At 40.9% G+C, this 20,721-nt stretch overlaps 1 protein-coding gene across 1 annotated transcript in view; it reads left to right on the top strand.

Annotated features, from left to right (window-relative positions):
• CSMD1 (CUB and Sushi multiple domains 1) overlaps positions 1 to 20,721 on the top strand; it is a 1,745,606-nt gene that overhangs the window by 415,379 nt on the left and 1,309,506 nt on the right. The gene's annotated exons all lie outside the window — the stretch shown is intronic.

Genomic DNA, 20,721 nt, shown 5'->3' with positions numbered 1-20,721 from the left:
ATTATGGAGTATATTTGTTTCTAGAGAAACTTATCTTGCTTACTGAATAATTTAAATTCTAATATTATACCTAACCTCCAAATTTATTTTGTTTCAATTTGTCTCATACAAAAAAATCCCACTGGGCTCCCTCAGATATCTAGGTGATAATTATTTTTCACAAACAAGAGATGCTTGCCATATATATAATATGAACCATGTAGCAACCACTTGAATTGTTTTTTCTTGCATTCTCAATTATTTTTGAGATGCACAAAGTAATTCTTTTAAACATTTTGTTTTATGATTATTATGATTATTTTGGTTTTACATTGGTGTTGGAGGCGAAAATAAATATTCTCCATATTGAATAAATAAGGGTTGATTTATGCAACTATCTTTTTAATGTTGTAGGTGCAACTATTTCATGATAGTTTGGCTGCCTGAAATAGTTATCACATATGGATTGTCATGAGCAGAACTTTATGTTAGTCTCATGGCATATATGACACAAAGATGCTAAGGATGAGTCCTGTATACCCTTTCCTGGGAATCTCATTGAACTCATTGGGCCTTACTTCTGAGAAGAAATGCATAGGACTGAGCTATGCTTCCCTACTGCTTCTCTCAACAAATCTTGTTTCTTTGATTCTCACAGATTGGTTCCCAGTCATTCACATCTAGGTGCCCTGGACCCTTTGATGTCTCGTTGTCTTCTGGCATTTCTTTGTGGAGCTCCATACACCAAGGCCTTCTTTGCATGATGATTGCAGTCTTATCCTTTCTTCAAATGAATGTGGCACCCCACACGTTCAAGAATTCAACATTTTCATTAGTGCAGTAGTCATGCATGGCTTCGGACTGGGATGAGTGTTAGCCACAATACCATTAGGGAGAGTGAGGCAGCCACTTCAGGTGGTGGATGCTGTGGGGCAGCAGTGAGGTGTTGGAGGACAACATGGTGTACACTGCATGGACAGGCCTATGCCCCCCAAGCTACCTTGTGATCCTCAAGTGTGGTGGAGGCATCAGTCCCATTGCCAGTGTTGAAGTAAAATTCAGTGGCCACTCTGATCAGCTTATGTATGTGGAATGGCAGGGGCAGGGGGTGGGGGGAGATTTTATCTTTAACCATAGGCAGCAAAATGGCTTAAGCATCCCTACTTGCTGATCTATAATCATGCTTTGCTAACTCCGATACCAGAGTAGTGAAGATCTGGTAGGATTTGTTGTTAATACAGAAATATATTTTGCTTATATTTCAAAAGACCTTCTGCATAAATGTCCCCTTTGCCACATACTTCTTCTAAGCAGCATTGCATACACATCTAAAAATGTAATAGGAAATAATTTTGAAATTTCATCCAAAACATTTCAGGATCATTTTAAAAAGTTTAATTAGCACTGTGATGGTATAAAACTCCTATAAGCTCACACAAAAGTGACCACAAAATGTGCCACATTATCTAGATTAGTTTATATGTTGATTAAAGATATTGTAAATCATTGGGAACAGAAGAAATCCCATTATATTTACTAAAAACCTCTTAAAAGGAAGAATGCCTTTTTTGTGTCCGATATGTTCCAATTTCTAGTAGAAGTCTGTTGGGCTTCCATTTCCCTTTTGAATATCTTTTCAATGTAGTGGAAATTTTCTTCCAGGATATTCCCCACCTGACTCTTCTCCATTGTTTTGTGTAAATGGCATGTTATAGACATACACAGTTCATTACAAGTCCAAGATATACACCCATGCTACATGCACATATCTTATTCTAGAATCAGTGGAGACTGTGCATTTGTTATTTTCCTACATAGTCCACACACGGTCTAGAACTATTGTTTTTTGGGGGGTGCTTCTGCACAGCTCTTCTTGAGAAACTAGTTTCATTCTGAAACTAAAAGCTCATTGCAGATTGGTTCTGCATTTCGCCACAGGGTGTCTATTTAAAAATAGTAGGTGGTCACAGCAAGGTGGTGTGTGTATTCATAATTGTCCAATGATGTTGTGTGTGGGTATATTATACCAAGGCCCCAATCACCACTTCCTTCTTCATTCACCTTGGTCATGTTCAGGGAGGAAAAGGAATGGGCAACCTAATCAACAGAAAAGTTTTCAAATGTGCATCAAGTAACCACACCACACCCATGTGGACAGCAAGATCTTGAATCTAGATTGAAAGCAGTATGTTAAAGGCAATCATGAGCTATTCTAGATTGAGAAAAAACCTCAATTTTTGTGCTATAAACTGTTTAGTGTGTACACAGCCCCAGTCCTTCCATTATTTGCCTCAGATAGTGCACTCTTGTTGGAAAAAGGGAAACAGCATAAGCCACCTTTAATTTTAAATGAGAATCACTCTGTGTTTTAAATTATATGAAAAGAATCCAAAATATTTTCCCCGCTGTATTGTTCTATGAAGGGAAAGCACTTACAATAATTAAAAAGATGCCTACAAGAAAATTCATTAGGCAATCTTTTATCACAACAGCAAGAGCAGAAAGTCAGTGGTGCACAATGTTCAATTAATTTGTTATGTAGAAGTTTAAAATAAGGATAGTAATACAATGATGATCGTAAAAATCATATTAACATTCAGACTCCTGCAGAGATTCCATTAACCTTGCCTTGGAACAGTATAAGCATATGTCAAATTGTTTCAACCTCTTTGGTACAAATGGGCAGAATATTTCTTAAACCTTGATGAGCTAACAACACCAGAATCTTTAACCTATAACAAGCTACTGCTGTCTGAGATGGCTCTGTGAGGTCCCTGGCATTCTGTGATATAAGATGTGATCATTTATAATATATACGCAGTCTGGATTAAACTGAACGAGTTAGCACTTTATATATACAGTATGTACATGTCACGAGTAGATGAGATAAATATATTTTAGAAAATAAATTGCAAAGGATTTTACTGCATGGAAAACACTTTTATGCTACACTACTATGTACGTTCAATGGAACTCTTTTCTGTGTAGGATAGGTCTGTTAAGCATTTTTTTAAAATTAAAAACATTTCATAGTAGGGAATAAAGTCTCATCATCAATTGTCCTACCCTCTCCCTGTAAGTTGAGAGATTCATGCTCCCGAGTCCCATCTGTGACTGAAACCTTGTTGGTACACAGGTGCCAGGGACATCTGCTATTGTAAATAGAATCCATAAAGTTATTTTCTTTTTTAAACTTCCAGAAATGCCCTATGTATTCTACAGGAACTAATAAATAAGATTATTCTTCTTATGTATACATCATTCCATTTCTTGTGATGAACATGCTTTTTCTTTTGAAGAAGAACATGTATGTACGAAATATGATCTGCTCATTCTTTCTTTAAATACACTGAGAAGGATCAAGTGACCTTGCTTGAGGGACTCAGGATTTATCTTCAGTATGACAGACCCATCAAGCCATATGCTACTCTAGCAGTATAAAAGAGTTTTTGTTTAACAGAGCAATCCAAGTCATGTGAAGCTGGCAAGGGGGGGGGCTGGTAGAGGAGGAGCTGGCAGGAAGCTCCATGGCACCCACTCGCTGTTTGGGAGCCACCAGACCGGCTGAATGCCAGCTCAGGCAGGAGCTGCATGCATGAATGAAAAAGCAAGAGCTGGCTCTGAGAAATATCTCTACTGGCGCCCTTGTAATTATATTCCTAGACCAACCTTTTTGCCAGTGAAACCTCTGGGCAGATTTGGTCCTGCAGGAGTGCCCTGAACATGAGTAGGATGTTGCATAAGATCCCCATCGGGGCCCCTCTCCACACTCCCAGGAAGCCTAATTTTCGGGCCTTCTACCAGCTTCCACTGACTCTCCATCCAACGGGATTGCTTTCCCCAGTGGACTCCCAGCTGAGCCAGCAGGGTATCAGTGGCACTGCAGCTCAGCTGGAACAAGGGGCTTCTGTTGGCGGAGCCCGGTGGTGGCGGGAGCCTGCCAGCTCAGTTGGGGGTCTGCTATATCCATGTCCCCCCAGCCCAATGCAAATACAATTTAGATTGCACCCTAAGTGAAGAATGTATGTTAACAATTTTTCTCATTCATTCTTTCCATATGTATACAGTATGTGGAAATAATTAAATCCATGAATGAAATTAAAATCAAGAACTATTCGAGTAAGGATACTGAAAGTAGTTCCACTATTCTCTCCAAGTTTATTTGTTGGTTGTGTTGCAAGCAGGTAAGCATCACTCTTTTAGCAGTATCCTTACTTGAATAGTTCTTGATTTTTATTTCATTTATGGATTTAATTGAATAAATAACTGGGAAATTGTATGTGAAACAAATGAAAAACCATGCTTATATCTGACATAGGGGAAAATATATTCATGTGAGAAAGTTAAATCACTCCAGCCTTATTGTGAACATATGACAAGTTGTCATTTTAGGTATTTTTAACTACTGTTTTAATTTATTTTTATTGCAGTTTATTTTTTTCTCATAATATGTATTTTTGTGCCTTTATTGCTCTGTAAATTACCATGGAGACACAGTGGAAGAGTTTTATACACATTTAAAAATAAGAATTCTTTTAAAAAAGAAAAGTATTTAAACAATCTTACATACCTACTGTTAAAACTTTCTAACCCCCACAAATATTACCAAAAGGCCCATTCAATTCACCTCTTGTGAACTGGGTAGTGAATAGTGGGTGGGGGCATTTTGTGGCAGACTAATTTCAGTTAAAATCAGATCAGAAAATCCACCACTGTGTTTGGAATGACTAGGATCTAGGGTGACTGGGTAAAAAAGAAGACAGGACTCCTGTACCCTTAGAAGCTACACCTGCTGAAATTTCCTCTTCTTCACAGCTATTAAAGGTGCAGAAGCCCTGTCCTCTTTTTCACATGGTCACCCTGCTGGCATCCCATGAGCTAAATGAGGAATTCCTGATAGTTTTTTCTTTAATCCCCCCCTTTTAAAAAAGAAAACCTATATCTTTATTATTTAGCCAAAGGCCATCAATTCCCCCCTTAAAATAGTAGAACTCCATGCCATAGCATATTTACTTTTGAAAGTTCCCTGATTTTCACACATTTGTCATGCAGCATGATAGACTACTGTGCAAATAAAACATCCTTGTATGCTAAACTAGTCATACAGTTATTTTAATTCTGCCCTCTAATTCTGTAGTCATGGATGTCATCTTGGAATACACAGGCTGTTTGCCTTACCATCATAATCCAAGTCAGATGTTTGCCTCCATGCATCATTCTGAAAACTGTGCAGAGCTCCCAATTGCATACACAGATGTATGTGCATAGACTCCCCTTTCTGATGCAATATTGAATGTGCAGGTGTTGGTTATGCAGTATTGGGCATGGCTAGCAAGTGAAGACCCACTCTCCACCCGCCACATGCATGCAAATTTAGTGTGGAGACAAACTTCTAAATAGGGTTCACTCATTAGAAATCAAAAGAGATTAGTGTGCGGGTGGTCCTGCAATTAGGAAAAAGCCTTACCCAAGGCTTTTTTTGTGACAGTACTCACTGGTACAGAGTACTGACACCTTTTTTTGCTGCCCATAGCAGCCATTTTGTGCAGGCACCCATGACATTTTTATCATTTATTTTATTTTATTTTATTTATTTTATTAGATTTTTAAACCGCCCTATAGCTTTCTAGCTCTCAGGGCGGTGTACAAAAAGGTAAAAACAGATTAAAATACAATAAACATGATAACAATACACTGTAAAATATAAAAACAAAATCAAGACAAAGACAAATTAAAATAAAATTAAAATGCCTGGGCATGATATGAGTACTGGCACATCATTTTTTTTAACCAACCCCCCCCCACTGGCCTTCCCCAAACGTACACTTGTATGATTCCTGCATAGAAGGCAGGAATAAAACAAATTCACCTCCATAACATTGGTTTTCATTCAGTGAGTCATCTGTCACATGCTTATAGCCACTATTGACATCAGTCCTAATGAGACAGCATTCGGAGAGCATGCTGTCCTGAAAATTACACAATGATACATTTGAATGCCGATGACTTGTCATTGTGTGTGACCTATACCTAATTATTTCTTCTATGCTTCAATTAGGAGACTAAGTGTCATAAATGATAATTGTCAAAGCTTACAAACTGATTGGGATGCATTATTATCCATGCAATATATTTTTAAAGTCTTGAAATGTTAATGTATACATAGCAGATTGTAGGTTGCTTGTGCTGAGAGAATTTACACCATGTGGATGTTAATATGCTCTAGTTGTGGTACATAATGTTCCTTAAAAAGATTTTTTAACAATCCTTACTGAGTTACAATGGTTGGAGCCCTCCCCATCCTCAAATCATGTTTTCATAAAAAGCTCTATAAAGTTTATAAAAATGCAATGGTGTAACAGCCTGCTCCTAGTTTCATAGTCCCATCCAGGGTTCTGTTTCTTGATCATGCTAAAATGTAAGGAACTGGGGTAGCCAATGGTGCTGCTCTCCATACTATTATCATTATCATCATCATCTTTATTACCCACCGTTCATCAAAAAGTCCTAGGGCAAGTCACAACAATGTAAGATACAATATTAAAAACTGTTTAAAACAAATTATATTTACAGCTAGAGGGGATCCTAAAGTAAATATATCTCAAGTGTCAAAGGCCATGGTGAAGAGATACATCTTTTACATACAATGAAAGCTGTATAATGAAGGTGCCAGACTCACCTCTGTGGGGAGGGAATCCTACAACTTAAGGGTGGCACACAGAATGCCCTCTCCTGGACCACCCTCCCAAACTTCTGAGAGTGGTGGAAGTACCAAGAAGACCCCTTCTGCTGATCTCAACATCTGGGAGGGTCTGTAGGAAGGAGCCATTATTTCAGATATTTGGGGTCTAAGTCATTTAGGGCTTTAGACACTAGCATGAGCACCATAAGTTAGGCCCAGTAACAAACTGACAACCAATGCCGCTGGTTTAAAATGGATTATATGAGGCCTAAATGGAATCCCAGCCAGTAATCTGGCTGCTGTTTGTTTGGACTAGTTGAAATTTCCAAGTCATCTTCAATGGCATCCCCATATAGAGCACATTGCAATAATCCAACCTGGAAGTAAGCAGAGCATGGAGTACTGTGGCCAAGTCATCTCTGCCCAAAAGGGGCCATAGCTGGTGAACCAGCTGTAACTGGCAAAAGGCAGTCCTAGTCACCAAGGCCACCTGATCCTCCAATGACAAGGATGAAACCAGGAGCGGTCCCAAGTTTCAGACCTGATTCCTCTAGGGGTACGGTTGCCAGGTCTCCGGTTTTTGGCCGGAGTTTCAGGGAAAAAGGGGCCGTCTCCAGCCTCCGGCAATACTTTGCTTAAACTGGATGATCTCCGGCTTTTCATTGGCCGCCTTCCCGCCCTTTGTCATTGAGGCAGGGAGAGCTGGTGCCGCTGGGGCTGGGCTCTGTCTTCCCAGGCAGCAGCCTGTCTTGGACAGGGGCGGGGCGGGAGCGGCAACGAGGGGCTGGCCCTGGGCACGCGAGGTGGGCGCTGCTTAAAAGGCCAGTCGGGCGAGCGCGGTGCTGTCATTCTCCCTCCTGCTGTGGGCGCCGCTGGGCGGGAGTGGCCGCGATGGAGCTCGGCAGTGGCGGCGGCGGCGGCGGCGGCAGCCGCAGCGTCTCTGGCTGGGGAGCGCATCACGGCCGCTGCCGCCCAGCGGCACCCACAGCACGAGGGGTGAAGCGGCCGGGCGTCCTCGGGGCTAAGAAGGAGCTGGCCCCGTCCGGCGTCCACTGCTGCTGTGGGTAGCAGGCTGCAGAGAGAGAGAGAGAAAGAGAGAGAGGCTGGAGAAAGAGAGAGATGCTGGAGAAAGAGAGATAAAGAGAGAGAGGCTGGAGAAAGAGAGAGATGCTGGAGAGAGAGAAAGAGAGAGATGCTGGAGAAAGAGAGAGATGCTGGAGAAAGAGAGAGATGCTGGAGAAAGAGAGAGATGCTGGAGAAAGAGAGAGATGCTGGAGAGAGAGAAAGAGAGAGAGGCTGGAGAAAGAGAGAGATGCTGGAGAGAGAGAAAGAGAGAGATGCTGGAGAAAGAGAGCGATGCTGGAGAAAGAGAGCGATGCTGGAGAGAGAGAGAGAGAGAAAGAGAGCGATGCTGGAGAAAGAGAGAGATGCTGGAGAAAGAGAGAGATGCTGAGAGAGAGAGAAAGAGAGAGATGCTGGAGAGAGAGAGAGAGAGAGAGAGATGCTGGAGAAAGAGAGAGATGCTGAGAGAGAGAGAGAAAGAGAGAGATGCTGGAGAGAGAGAGAGAGAGAAAGAGAGCGATGCTGGAGAAAGAGAGAGATGCTGGAAAAAGAGAAAGATGCTGAGAGAGAGAGAGAAAGAGAGAGATGCTGGAGAGAGAGAGAGAGAAAGAGAGAGAGAGAAAGAGAGAGAGAGAAAGAGAGAGATGCTGGAGAGAGAGAGAGAGAGAAAGAAAGAGAGAGATGCTGGAGAAAGAGAGAGATGCTGGAGAAAGAGAGAGATGCTGAGAGAGAGAGAGAAAGAGAGAGATGCTGGAGAGAGAGAGAGAGAGAGAGAGCGATGCTGGAGAAAGAGAGAGAGGCTGGAGAGAGAGAAAGAGAGAGAGGCTGGAGAGAGAAAGAGAGAGTTTGGCCCTAATCCTCAGTTTCTTACTATTTCCTCTGGATAATTGCACTGCTGGAAACGGACAGAATCATCATGTAATTGTCTTTTCTTGACAGGATGTGGGAGTGAGATTGAAATGACAACAAATAGGAATGTGTGCCATTGTTCCATTTTTCTGCACATTTCCCATCTCCCCAAAGCAGCCTTCCCCAACCTGGTGCCTTCCAGATATCTTTGGGCATACAGCTGCCACCAGCTAACATTTGGAGGGCACCAAGCTGGGGAAGTCTGCCCTAAATTGTCAGCTGCTTCAGGTCTATCAGATCTAAGCATATGGTCACCCTGTTGTGGGAAAGTTCCCATTGAACTGACTCGTGTTGTCTCATTAAGTCTCTAATGTGGCAATTTAAGCGAACAGACCTGATCTTGTTCTGGGTTTTGGACTTCCAGCAGGGGCTTAGACTAGAAGGACTAAAAGGCCCCTTCTAGCTCTGTGATTCTATGCTACATGTAAGTGTGTGTGTGTGTGTGTGTGTGTTACACTCAAACGCACAGGCACACACACAAGCATACTTTTTTTCTTTGATCAATTTTGCTTAGAAAAAAGGTGTCTTGTTCTTGTCAGTTGACTTCCTTTTTTATTCTTTGTACGTACTTAAACAAGCTGGTCTGTTTTAAAAGAAAAGCTTGGTGGTGTTTGTGAGAGCCCACGAAAGAGCAATTTCAGGTAACTGCCACAGCCAAATGGTTAAGAATTGGCCTTATGACATAATGTGTACTGGCTGGTCTCTACAGAATTCCAAACACCATTTCAGACTTAAGGCTGCCATCTATTATCCCAAAGGCAGCCAAAGTAGCATCCTCCAGATATTGTACTGAAACTCCCATGAGCCCTATCCTGCTTGGCCAGCAATCACAATAAAGTCCAAAAACTTGACTGCATCTGTTTAATTATATGCATAGAAATGGAAATGGACTGCCTTCAAGTCGATTCCAACTTATGGCTACCCTATGAATAGGGATTTCATGGTAAGCGGTATTCAGAGGCGGTTTACCATCTAAGGCTAGTACTCCCCACCTGGCTAGGGCCTGCTCAGCTTGCCACAGCTGCACAAGCCAGTCCCTTCCTTGTCCGCAACTGCCAGCTGGGGGAAACGGCTCCTTGCGACTATGCACCTTGCCCACAGGTGGCAGGGCACATAATCCCTGAGCCACTCACTGTGGGGGTGATCTTTAGCTGGCCCTTGACATCCAGGAGACACGAGTGGGGATTTGAACTCATAGACTCTGGACTCCCAGCCAGGCTCTCCTCCCCACTGTGCTATACCATCTGTTGCATGAGCATACAGTTAACATACAACTGACTTCATAGCACCATGCAGATAACAACTGGCTCACTCTGCATTAGCATAGCTGCTGCAAGCACTCTTAGTTCATTTTTACAAGATAGTTCAACATGCTATCTTGTTCATTAAAAAAATGCATTCATTCCTGACTTTACCTCTTACCACTTCTCCAGGCTGTAAAAAATAAAATAAAACACCTTCCACTTTCCTTTTTTGTATCTTTAATTCAGTTGTTGTTGTTAATGTGCCTTCAAGTCAATTTCAACTTATGGTGACCCTATGAATCAGCGACCCCAATAGCATCTGTCATAAACCACCCTGTTCAGATCTTGCAAGTTCAGGTCTGTGGCTTCCTTTATGGAATCAATCCATCTCTTGTTTGGTCTTCCTCTTTTTCTACTCCCTTCTGTTTTCCCCAGTATTATTGTCTTTTCTAATGAATCATGTCTTCTCATTATGTGTCCAAAGTATATGTGTCCAAAGTCAGAGGAAGGCAATGGTAAACCACCTCTGAATACCTCTTACCATGAAAACCCTATTCATAGGGTCACCAAAAGTTGGGATCGACTTGAAGGCATTCCATTTCCATTTTCCATCCATACTCCCTAAGATGGTGAGAAGGAATGACCTTGTCACTTCAGCTGGACCTCTTTTAGGTAAGATTTCTATTTTAATTTCCAATCAGAAATATTTTTTTGAATGGTATGCTGCACGCAAGCATGGTTGATACAATGTATCATGCTTCATGATGTCACTAGGGCCCACCCTGTGATGTCACTAGGGTCCGCCCCGTGACATCACTAGGGCCCGCCCCGTGACGTCACTAGGGCCCGCCCCATGACGTCACTAGGGCCCGCCCCGTGACGTCACTAGGGCCTGCCCCGTGATGTCACTAGGGCCCGCCCCCATTTTCTCAGGTTTTTGGATGGTTCCGACCTGGCAACCCTATCTAGGGGAGTACAACTCCATCCAGGACAGGCCATCTCCCCACCTCCCAGGCTCGAGAACTTGGGACACATAACCTCTGTCAGTTCAGGATTCACCCTTAATTTATTGGCCAACGTTCAGCACATTGGTGTCTCCAAGCACAGGTCTAACACTTCAATCACCTTCTCCAATTCAGATGGAACAGAGAGATAGTGCTGGGGGTCATCCCAGCCTCACTCCAAAATCTCATGATATCAGTTTCCAGTGACTTCACATAGATGTTAAATAGCATAGGGGAACAAGATAGAACCCCAAGGGACACCAGGGGTAACACCCATGGTGCCAAATGGTAGTCTCCTATAACTACTTTCTGGAAATGGCCCTGGAAGTAGCAGCAGAACCACTGAAACACAGTGCCCCCAATCCCCACCTTCCTCAGATGCTGCAGGAGGATACTGTGGTCAACACTACTGTAACCCTCTGAGAGATCAAGGAGAAGTAGTAGTGTCACACTCTCCTCATCCCTCTCTTGACAACGGTTATCAATCAGGGTGTCTAAGGCAGTTTCAGTGACGGACTGATAGGAGTTGTAGTCCAACACCTGAAGAGCACCATGTTGACTACGAAAGATATAGGTCTAATATAAATAAACACAAAACCCAAGATTAAGAAATGTAATATATTCTGATACAATCTAGATAGTTTCACACATACATATATAAAAGAATGACTGTTTAAATCTCAACCATGGGGCCTCAGATAAGACTCAAAATAAAACTCAGCAATTAGGCAAACTAAGAGCAGCATGGCCAGTCCATTAGACTTGTAAACAACTGCAATTGTGATCTCTCTTTATAGTCTCCCATCTCTAGATCATTTGATCTACAACTACATCATCTGCTGTTCCCACAATCTTTTCTCACCAATTCATTCCCACAGATTTATCATAGATATTCTCATGGGACAGTCTTACAATCACCTTTTCGTTCTCATAGATTTCTGTTTCATAAACACAGCTGTTCCCAGAGATTTATATCAATTCAAAGGTGAATTGGCCAAGCTACTGGCAGCCATTCAGAAAATCCTAAGAAGGTATTTCCTGTTCTATTCACTGTTTATGTTCTACTCAGACTTGTTGATTTTAGAAGCTACTTTCTTGGCTGTAAGCCCAGACTTCCTGGAGGGGAAGAATGGGTACAGAAACACTTTTCTTTTTTAAAATGCTTTTTCTCCAACTCGGAAGGGGGGCAAAACTTCTAATTCCGTAAACCTATATAATACATACATTATTTAAATGGGCCTACTACAATATCTTACACAGATATGTCCATGGGAACTCAGGTGTGTATCTCCTTGTGTACATGGAGTATACCACTAATTTCAATGAAGAAAGTCAATCTACTTTCACAGTATGGCTTCAGCCTTGGTCCACTGATATTAACTGGAAAGACTTTCTAGTGGGTGAAGACCATGCAGGCTTCAGATCTCCCAGATCAAACTATGGAACATGTGAAACCCATAAAGGTATATCTTACTAAAACAAATGAAGCATGCTAAAGTGAATTCAGGCACACCTGATGATTGTGTCAACAACTATTTACCTTTCTTCAACCATCAATCTCTATGTTGCATCATAGACGTTTAGATCACAGCAAAAATAAGTATGCATGCCATTATTACAGTAACTTTTTCAAAATATTTGTAATATTTATTTCTTGGACCTTGAATTGTGCGAAGGAGCAGATTGCAGCTGCCAGGAAACCTTTTCTGGTGATTTATTTGTGAATATATTAATATTTGTTCCTATGTATGTAGTGTCATATTAGTATTCCAAATTCTCGCGCATCATAGTTTCACTATCTTGAGAGCTCTGAAACACATTGCTTTTTTTAAAAAAGAGAAAGTCTTCATGCTGTGATTTTAAAATTAACATTGCTAGAAAAGATGCCTTAATAATATTTAAATAGTTGAATAAAAACCAAAGATGGGAAAAACCACAAGGATGATAAATTTTGCATAGTTGATTCATATGTCTGTTCTCTGTTTAAATAACCAATAGCTAATTATGATACCTCAACCATTTCATTGCATATCCAAGATTATGAAAATAATATTTTAATCTTAATATTAAAAGGGACACAGTTTAGCCACCATTAAGTGCTTTTAATGGAAGCAGATTTATTCAGTGGGAGAGATTTCAATGGGAGAGAGTTAACTTTCCATTAAAATCAATAAAGTACTTTTGCTGGATTCCCTCCCCCCCCAAAAAAAGAAAGGAAACAAAAATAGGGTAAATGTACAACAGTATTATTACCTGAACAGTAATACAACCATATCAATCAATACAAACCGTTAACAACCTAATATCAACTCAGTACAGCCTCTTGTAATTCAAGTGAGAACTAGGAAGGCAAACTCCCATTGTCAGCCTGTCATGAATGAATCCACCTGTCCTGTCCAAACTCGAAGAACTCAGACTCAGAGACGATTGTGGTTTTTTCTTTTATTGAAGTAAGATAAAGTTTCAATTCAGTGCACTTCATGAATCGATCTACGGCTTACTCAGAACTCATCATGTCTCTAGGTCTAACTAGGCACAACTTCACTGCACTAAGATGTTGACTCAGCAACTACTCCCCCCCCCAACTCGGCTTAAGTAAGACTGGGCAGGCACCTTACTTGCATGTGCTAACTGTCACTGTTGGGAGCTCATGCACAGGTGAAGACTCCACCTCAGCTGTGCCTGCTGAATTTCCTGCTGCATTTGCCTCCTGGCGCAAGGCGAAGGTGAAGCCCCTGTCATCATCCCGTCTTCCCCCTCAGAAGGAGGAGGGCTGCCTGCAAGCAATGTGGGCATAGGGAGAGGAGAAGTGTCAGGCTGGGAAACAACCAGCTGGTCAGGTTGACTCTTCGCAAGGGTATTTGGAGGTGCTGGGATTGAGCTGTGAAGTCCAGAGCTGGGTCATCTTCTGAGTCCAACTCCCCACTCAGCCCCTCATCTGCTCAAGCATCCCACTCTAAGTCCTCCCTCTCCTCTGCTTCATTCTCATCAGTCTACCCCCTCCCCCCAGCAGGGCTCATGACACCACCCTGAAAGTGCCTGAATCACTGAATAGGCTGATCTGTGCTTATCCTCACCTGTATACCCAAGTGGCGTACTTAGAAAGCCTGACAATCCCATCCTGCTATGACTCTATATCCCTTAGATGCAATGCCCGAGAATACCCTCCTTACTGTTAATTTGAAGATTCAAACAGGGTCAGTGCATACCATGCCAAATCCTGGCCAATGCACTAACAGCCATTGGACTCCTTTAGTCAAGGTTCAAATTTGCTCAGTAGCAACCCAGAGAAACAGGGAGTAAAGCACAATCATCAAATTCCAGACTCAAGATTGTAACTGAAACACATCAATTGCCTTATTACTGAAGAAAGCTTAATGGTATTATGAAAAGTTGGAGAACTTATAGAAAATAAAGCAATATAAAGCAATTACATCCAATTAAAGCAATTGGATATAATTTGCAGAAATTAATTAATTAATGGCTTACTCATGGTACAGCATTGACACAGCAATCAATAAAAGTAAACATCTTTTCCTCCTAACTTCCTCCAGCCCATTTTAGCTGAAAAATATTTCTCAGTTCCTTAGCATATTAGATCATAGTTACTAATCCAAGGCCTATAGGCTAAGGCTATAATCCAATACATGTCTACTCAGAAGTAAACTCCATTAGGTTCAAAGGGACTTGCTCCCAGTTAAGTGTGTATTGGATTGCAGCCTAAATTTTCAATCTGCAGCTGGGCAAATCCCATAAAGCAAAGTCAGTAGCCAGTGTGAGAAAAGAAGAATAGAGAGTAGTGAGTATATATGAGAGTAGAGATTCAGTACCCCAAACCAGAATGGAATACACTTTTTATACTGATCAGCAACTGGATCAGGGCCTGTACTTGTTTCAGTAATTTCCCATTGATTTCCTATGTGGGTGAAGGGTGAACCCTCATAAGAAATAGACAATGAAATTACCATAATCTATCTTTGTGGGGGTATGGAACTGGTACCCCTGCTTCACCAGAGATTTTCCATACAGGTCACTTGAACACACTCCAGCATTGACTTGCTAAAACAAGGGCCATCTCCTTTTGTTTTGGTTTCACGGCTATGTTTGTGCTACTCTCATTGCAATGCGAATGCCTTCACTAGTAGCACTCAGAGCAGCAAAAATGTGTGCAAAGGTCCAAGCAGCTTACACAGAACTGATTCCTAGCATATGTCATCCATTTTCATGGCTGCTCTATTATGTGCACCAAGCGTACCATAACTGGTGAGGGTGGAGTGCATACCTAGCAGAGCCCAGATTAATAACTACCAATAGCCCTTCTTGCTGGATTGGTAGGAAAATCAATCCTTCACCCTGAAGATTACTCAGGGTGCTCATCAAGGTGTCCTGATGTTCATTCCCTTCCTAGCTGTGCTTGACCTACCAGCAGTGCTAACAAGAAATATCCAATTAGCCACATTAACAGATACACAAACACACACAGGTTAGTACGGCATAAAGTTGGCAAAAAGGGGCCTTCTACTGGCCAATTGCAAGGACCCCCCCCAAAAATCATATTTAGCCCCAAATGGCAACTCGCTAAACCAATATTGCTCCTTTAGGGTGCATTGAATGGCTTGCTCTTTGGAGAATAGACTGTGCCACTAGAAGGCCAGGTCTGGTCTATAATGGCTCTCGAACCAGTTGGCCAGCTTTCCTGCTCCCTCTGAGGAACATTCACAACTCCCAGATTTTCTTCCCTTCCAAGGAGTGGCCATGGGGACAAGAAGCTATGAGAGAGAATTGATCTATTTTCCACATATCTAAATCTTTGGAAGCAAGTCAATCCTGGATGTGTTTTGTTGCTATTTCTGCAAGACTAAAAAGAGAGCAGACAATGGTGTGCACTGTATCATCCATGAAATTTCAAACTTAATACTACAGTGCATTCTGAGTGAATGGCCTAATATAGCAGAGGAACTCATTTGTTTTACACTAGTTTTACACCAGGATATGGACATGCAATTCATTTTATAAGGGTTTTTACTTCATTTCTTCTCTTATCTGGATTATATTTATAAAGTCTAGATCATGTTAATAAAAAGGAGTAATGGATACAATGCAGACTTTTAAAAGCTTAGATTGATATTGTAATCCTAGGTGAGGCATTGTGAGGGATCAGGGACACCACCAGGCTGCCAGTTGCTGCTCTACTACCACTTTTTTCCAAACTTCAATTCAGTTCTCCACATTCCTGCAGAAATGTGTGATTTGTTGTTTAAAAAAACTCATGAAAATTCTTCAGTATATTAGTACATTTTTGTTTGCAGGTTTGACTATGGGTACACATTTTTCCATGTACTTTCTTGTAATATGATGCATTTTTATGTTATTTTCATGAACATATTCATTTTTATGCAAATTTTCCTGATACATGCATTTTTGTAAACATTGGTTTGAGAACTATGTAACAAAATTCAGGTAAGTGTGAATTGTGAAGAATGGGTGTGTTTTGGTTTTCATACTGTTTTGGACATTTGTTAGATTGGGCTTTAAATGCGAACTGAACTGAATTTCTCCCCCATCCCTAGAGGTGGGAAAATTATATTTAGGATGTCTGTTTGTGGGGGGGGGAGGGAGGGAAGGAGGGAGCTGTTGCCACCAGCACAAGGGAGGGAAAGTGATTTTCATTGCTATCACAACCAGGAAGAGAAAGCTTAATGCTCCCTGTGCACTGTGGTCCCAATTAAGATCAAACCAACCTGTACTTCAGAGAGAGAGAGAGAGAGAGAGAGAGAGAGAGAGAGAGAGAGAGAGAGAGAGAGAGAGAGAGAGAGAGAGAGAGAGAGAGAGAGAGAGAGAGAGAGAGAGAGAGAGAGAGAGAGATGTTTCTTAAGTTAAAATAATATCTAGCTCAATCAATTACTGCAAGACAAATCAATTCCTCTAGCTTTTTTATCCCTGGATATTTTAAAGGCATTCAGTTGTGTTCATTGGCCTTTTTTTAAAAAAAATAGCTCTGCTTTCACTTGCCACTAGCAAGCCAAACACAATTCTCGTCTGCCTTGAGCATTTGTTTGTGTCCAAGACAGTTGAGATATTTAGGAGTCCAAATACAAAGGAATATTAATAAACAATTTTAGTTAATTACTGTATATACCAATCTGGCATGCTATGAGTTGACAAATAGATGGAGTAAATAGAAATTATCTCTCTCGGCTCAAATAGCAGTTGTGAAGATGACTTTGCTGAAACGTACCTTTTTTTTACGCTCCCCCAGTACATATCATGGATAAACAATTGAAAATATGGCAAAAGGAGTTAGAACAATTCATCTTTAATTAAAAGAAAAACACTTCAAGGACCAAGAAATCACTGTCAATCCAGGAGAGGAGATTGGGGTATTCCTCACCTTAAGTATTACTCTGAGGCAAATCAACTTTTTCATTTAATTCATTTTATCTTAGACAGTACACATAAAAGATGGATTCAGATGGAGAACATTGCTATAAGCGGCATTCCACAGGGGACATTATTTTGTAGACCCAACACAAAGCAAACACTAAAGGAGCTAGAACAAAATCCATTTTCAGTGGTATTGCTTAAAATTGGAAACAATGGGGACACTACTTGTTACCTAAACCTTCTGCTTCAACACCTCTATTCTTTCATCATGACTTCTTTAATAGAAGCAGATATTTACCATGGCAGCAGTAAAATAATTTTTAGGGGCTGCAGGGCAAAGGAGTAGACATGGACTTCCTTAAATTAAGGTATCTTAATGCTGGGAGGAAGAACAGGATATAAATCAAATAATAAATTAAACAAACAAATAAATAAATAAATATCTTGGAATCAAGTATCTATTTTTAAGTGTCAGTAGTATAGTGGCAAATTCAGAAGTGCAGGGTCCCTTTATGTTAATCACAGCCATGCCTCCTCCCCCCTTTTTTGCTGCAGGGTTAAGAATGAGATCCTTATTAAAGTCTTCTCCCACAACAAGACATCCTTAGGAACAAGCATGTTAGCTACTGAGAAGAGTCTTCTCAGTGGCTGACTCACCTCCTTTCACTCCGATTGACTCCAATCAGCAGGAAAGGACAAGGAAGCATGTTAGAAGACTCTTCTCAGTGGCTAAAACACTTTTTCATGCTGACTGGCTTGATGGATGCTAGAGACATAGGGACCCTGCTGGGACCCTGCTCCCAAAAAAGTAAAAGGTCTAAGACCCCCTGAGGCCCTGGGTGACTATACCCCTGTTCTCCATACAGCAAAAGATTTGCACTGCCAGGTTATTATGTGATAATTGCAATGTTCACAATTCATGTGGAACACATTCTTCAATAAATAAAGCTTTAAGAGTAGTGACAGATTTTGTGATTGCTATTACTACAGCATGAATAGGTTTTGGAAGGTAACAGCATTTTCTGACATAGTGCATGGGCAGCCAGTTTTAGTTAGTTTGTGAAGTAGACCTGTTCAGACATTTGTTCCTCCATACAATGTTATTGTGACCAATCCAGAGCTTGGAAGATTACTTTTAAAAAGTAATAAATTACAATTACTGTTGCATGGCCCCCAAAAGTAAAAAATTACCATTACAATTACAATTGCTCTGAAAGTAACTGACTACTTTACCGTTACTCAAAAGCAATCACTACAATTACACTTAAGTTACTTTTTTAAAAATGGAGTGCTTACAAGGTGCTGGTCGTGGTTGCTGCACATCTAAGTAGCCTAAAACAACATTAAAAATAAACACACACACACACACAGAGGGTAGTAGTATAATATTTTTTATCCATAAGATTCACAGAATGGCATAACAGAATCTCACCCCAGCAATGGTGATACCCCAACACGTGTGTTTTTTTCCACTCGAAATCAAATTTACACTTGAAATGCTGCTTTTACATTACATTTCTGTTATGTCTCATCTTTGCTCAAAGAGCACGTCAGACAAGGAATTTCTTTTTACAGCCATTATGTTGCTACCAGTACTGAACAGGCATTCTATTGCGGTTGCTTGAAGACATGCTTCTGTTGTACTGCAAAAAACACCACAGCACCCTTTTCAACTAAAACACATTTTTATCAGTATGGCAATCCCCTATCATCAAAGAAAAATGCAAACTTTAGTACTTTACTAGTTGCCTTTGTATTTTTTTTCCGTCAACAGTATAATTCAGAGGTAACTTAATCCTGTACATACTTATCTGGAAGTCCCATTGAACTCACTGGGTAGACATGTATGCACAATTGAACTGTCAGAAGCAGAACGTAAGAGACATAAAGTAGGTAAACAGAAAATGCACATATCAAAAGTAATCCACCAGAATAAATGTTATCCCTTCTCCTGCAATTAAAAATGTCATCTTGCACAGCATATAGTGAAACAATGGAATTTGCTACCACAAGAAGCAGTGGTGGGCACCAATGTAGATGTCTTTAAAAGAGGGTTATACAAATTCATGGAGAATAAAGCTATCAGCAGCACCTAGCAATGTTGGCCATGTTTTACTTCCACTGTCAGAGACAGTATGCTATTCACTATCAGTTGCTGGGAATACAAGTGAAGAGAGTGCTGCTCGTGCACTCAGGTCCTGCTTATGGGCTTCCCTTTAGGGCATCTGGTGGGCCACTGTGAGAACAGGATGCTGGACTAGATGGGCCACTCTTTGCATCCAGCAAGCTCTTCTTATGTTCTTGTATATGTTGCAACAAATAACAAAAGTTGCTTGTGGGGCCTTACAGACCAAGGATAGTCAACAAGGTGCCCTCCATATGTTGTAGGACTACAATTTCCATCATCCCTGATAATTGGTCATGTTGTCTGAAACTGATGGGAGTTGCAGTCCAACACCATCCAGAAAAGGATCTCTCTTAAATTCTATGTCTGACAGCTCATTCCTTTCAGAGGTAAAAATTAATCTGCAATCCTATATACTTATCCATTTAACTCAATGAGGCTTAATTCCGAGTAGACATATATAGGACTGAATACATTTCAGGAGATATACTTTATTAATGCTGTAAAAACTACAGCTACCAACTGCTGCTTATGTACATATATTCTCTTAGCTCAAGCTACCTCACAGGGTTGTTGCAAAGATAAGCAGGGAAGGGAATGGCAACGGTCATGGCATTCACAAATCAAAAGTAAATCTGGGGAGAGGGGCACACACAAGTAATAGGATGTCTGACACACAGAATGTTAACAGGTAAAGCTTTCCCCATAATTGTATTTTCATAGTAGAAAAGTCTTTCTCCATTTAATTTCTACCTAGTCCACAGCTGTTATATGCACAAGAGCCTGATCTCCTGCAATGCCAACCCTAAACCATACAAAGAACTCAAGTAAAAACAACCACCACCACCACCGAATTTGGCCAATTTTTTTTTTAAAAAGAACACCTGTAACAGTAAAAAGTATGACATTCTCAGGCAAAAAGAAGTTATAAGACAGTAGACATAGAAACCCACACACAAAGCCTTGACAAAGAGCAACAAAAATACTCTGAGCATGAGCATTTTCACATTTTAAATTTTTGCTCATCATTGTTTTTGCTTATTTACTGCTTTGGACCAGTCCCTAACTCTCAGCCTAACCTACCTCACAGGGCTGTTGTGAAGATACAGAAGGCAGAATTAAAATGGCTGCAAAAGGAAACTAAGGCCAATCCAAACATGTCTACTCAGAAGTAAGCTCTATTGAGTTCAATGGGACTTACTCCCAGGCAAGTGTGTACTTCGATACACACTTGCCTGGGAGTAAGTCCCATTAAACCCAATGGAACTTACTCCTGAGTAGACATGTATTGGATTGCAGGTTAGTCCTTGTATTATAGGCATCAAATTTTAC

This window comes from Rhineura floridana, chromosome 4 (genome assembly GCF_030035675.1).
Source record: "Rhineura floridana isolate rRhiFlo1 chromosome 4, rRhiFlo1.hap2, whole genome shotgun sequence".
Taxonomy (NCBI): domain Eukaryota; kingdom Metazoa; phylum Chordata; class Lepidosauria; order Squamata; family Rhineuridae; genus Rhineura; species Rhineura floridana.
The sequence above is the reverse complement of the archived record's forward strand: the minus strand, read 5'-3'. Positions and strand labels throughout refer to the sequence as shown.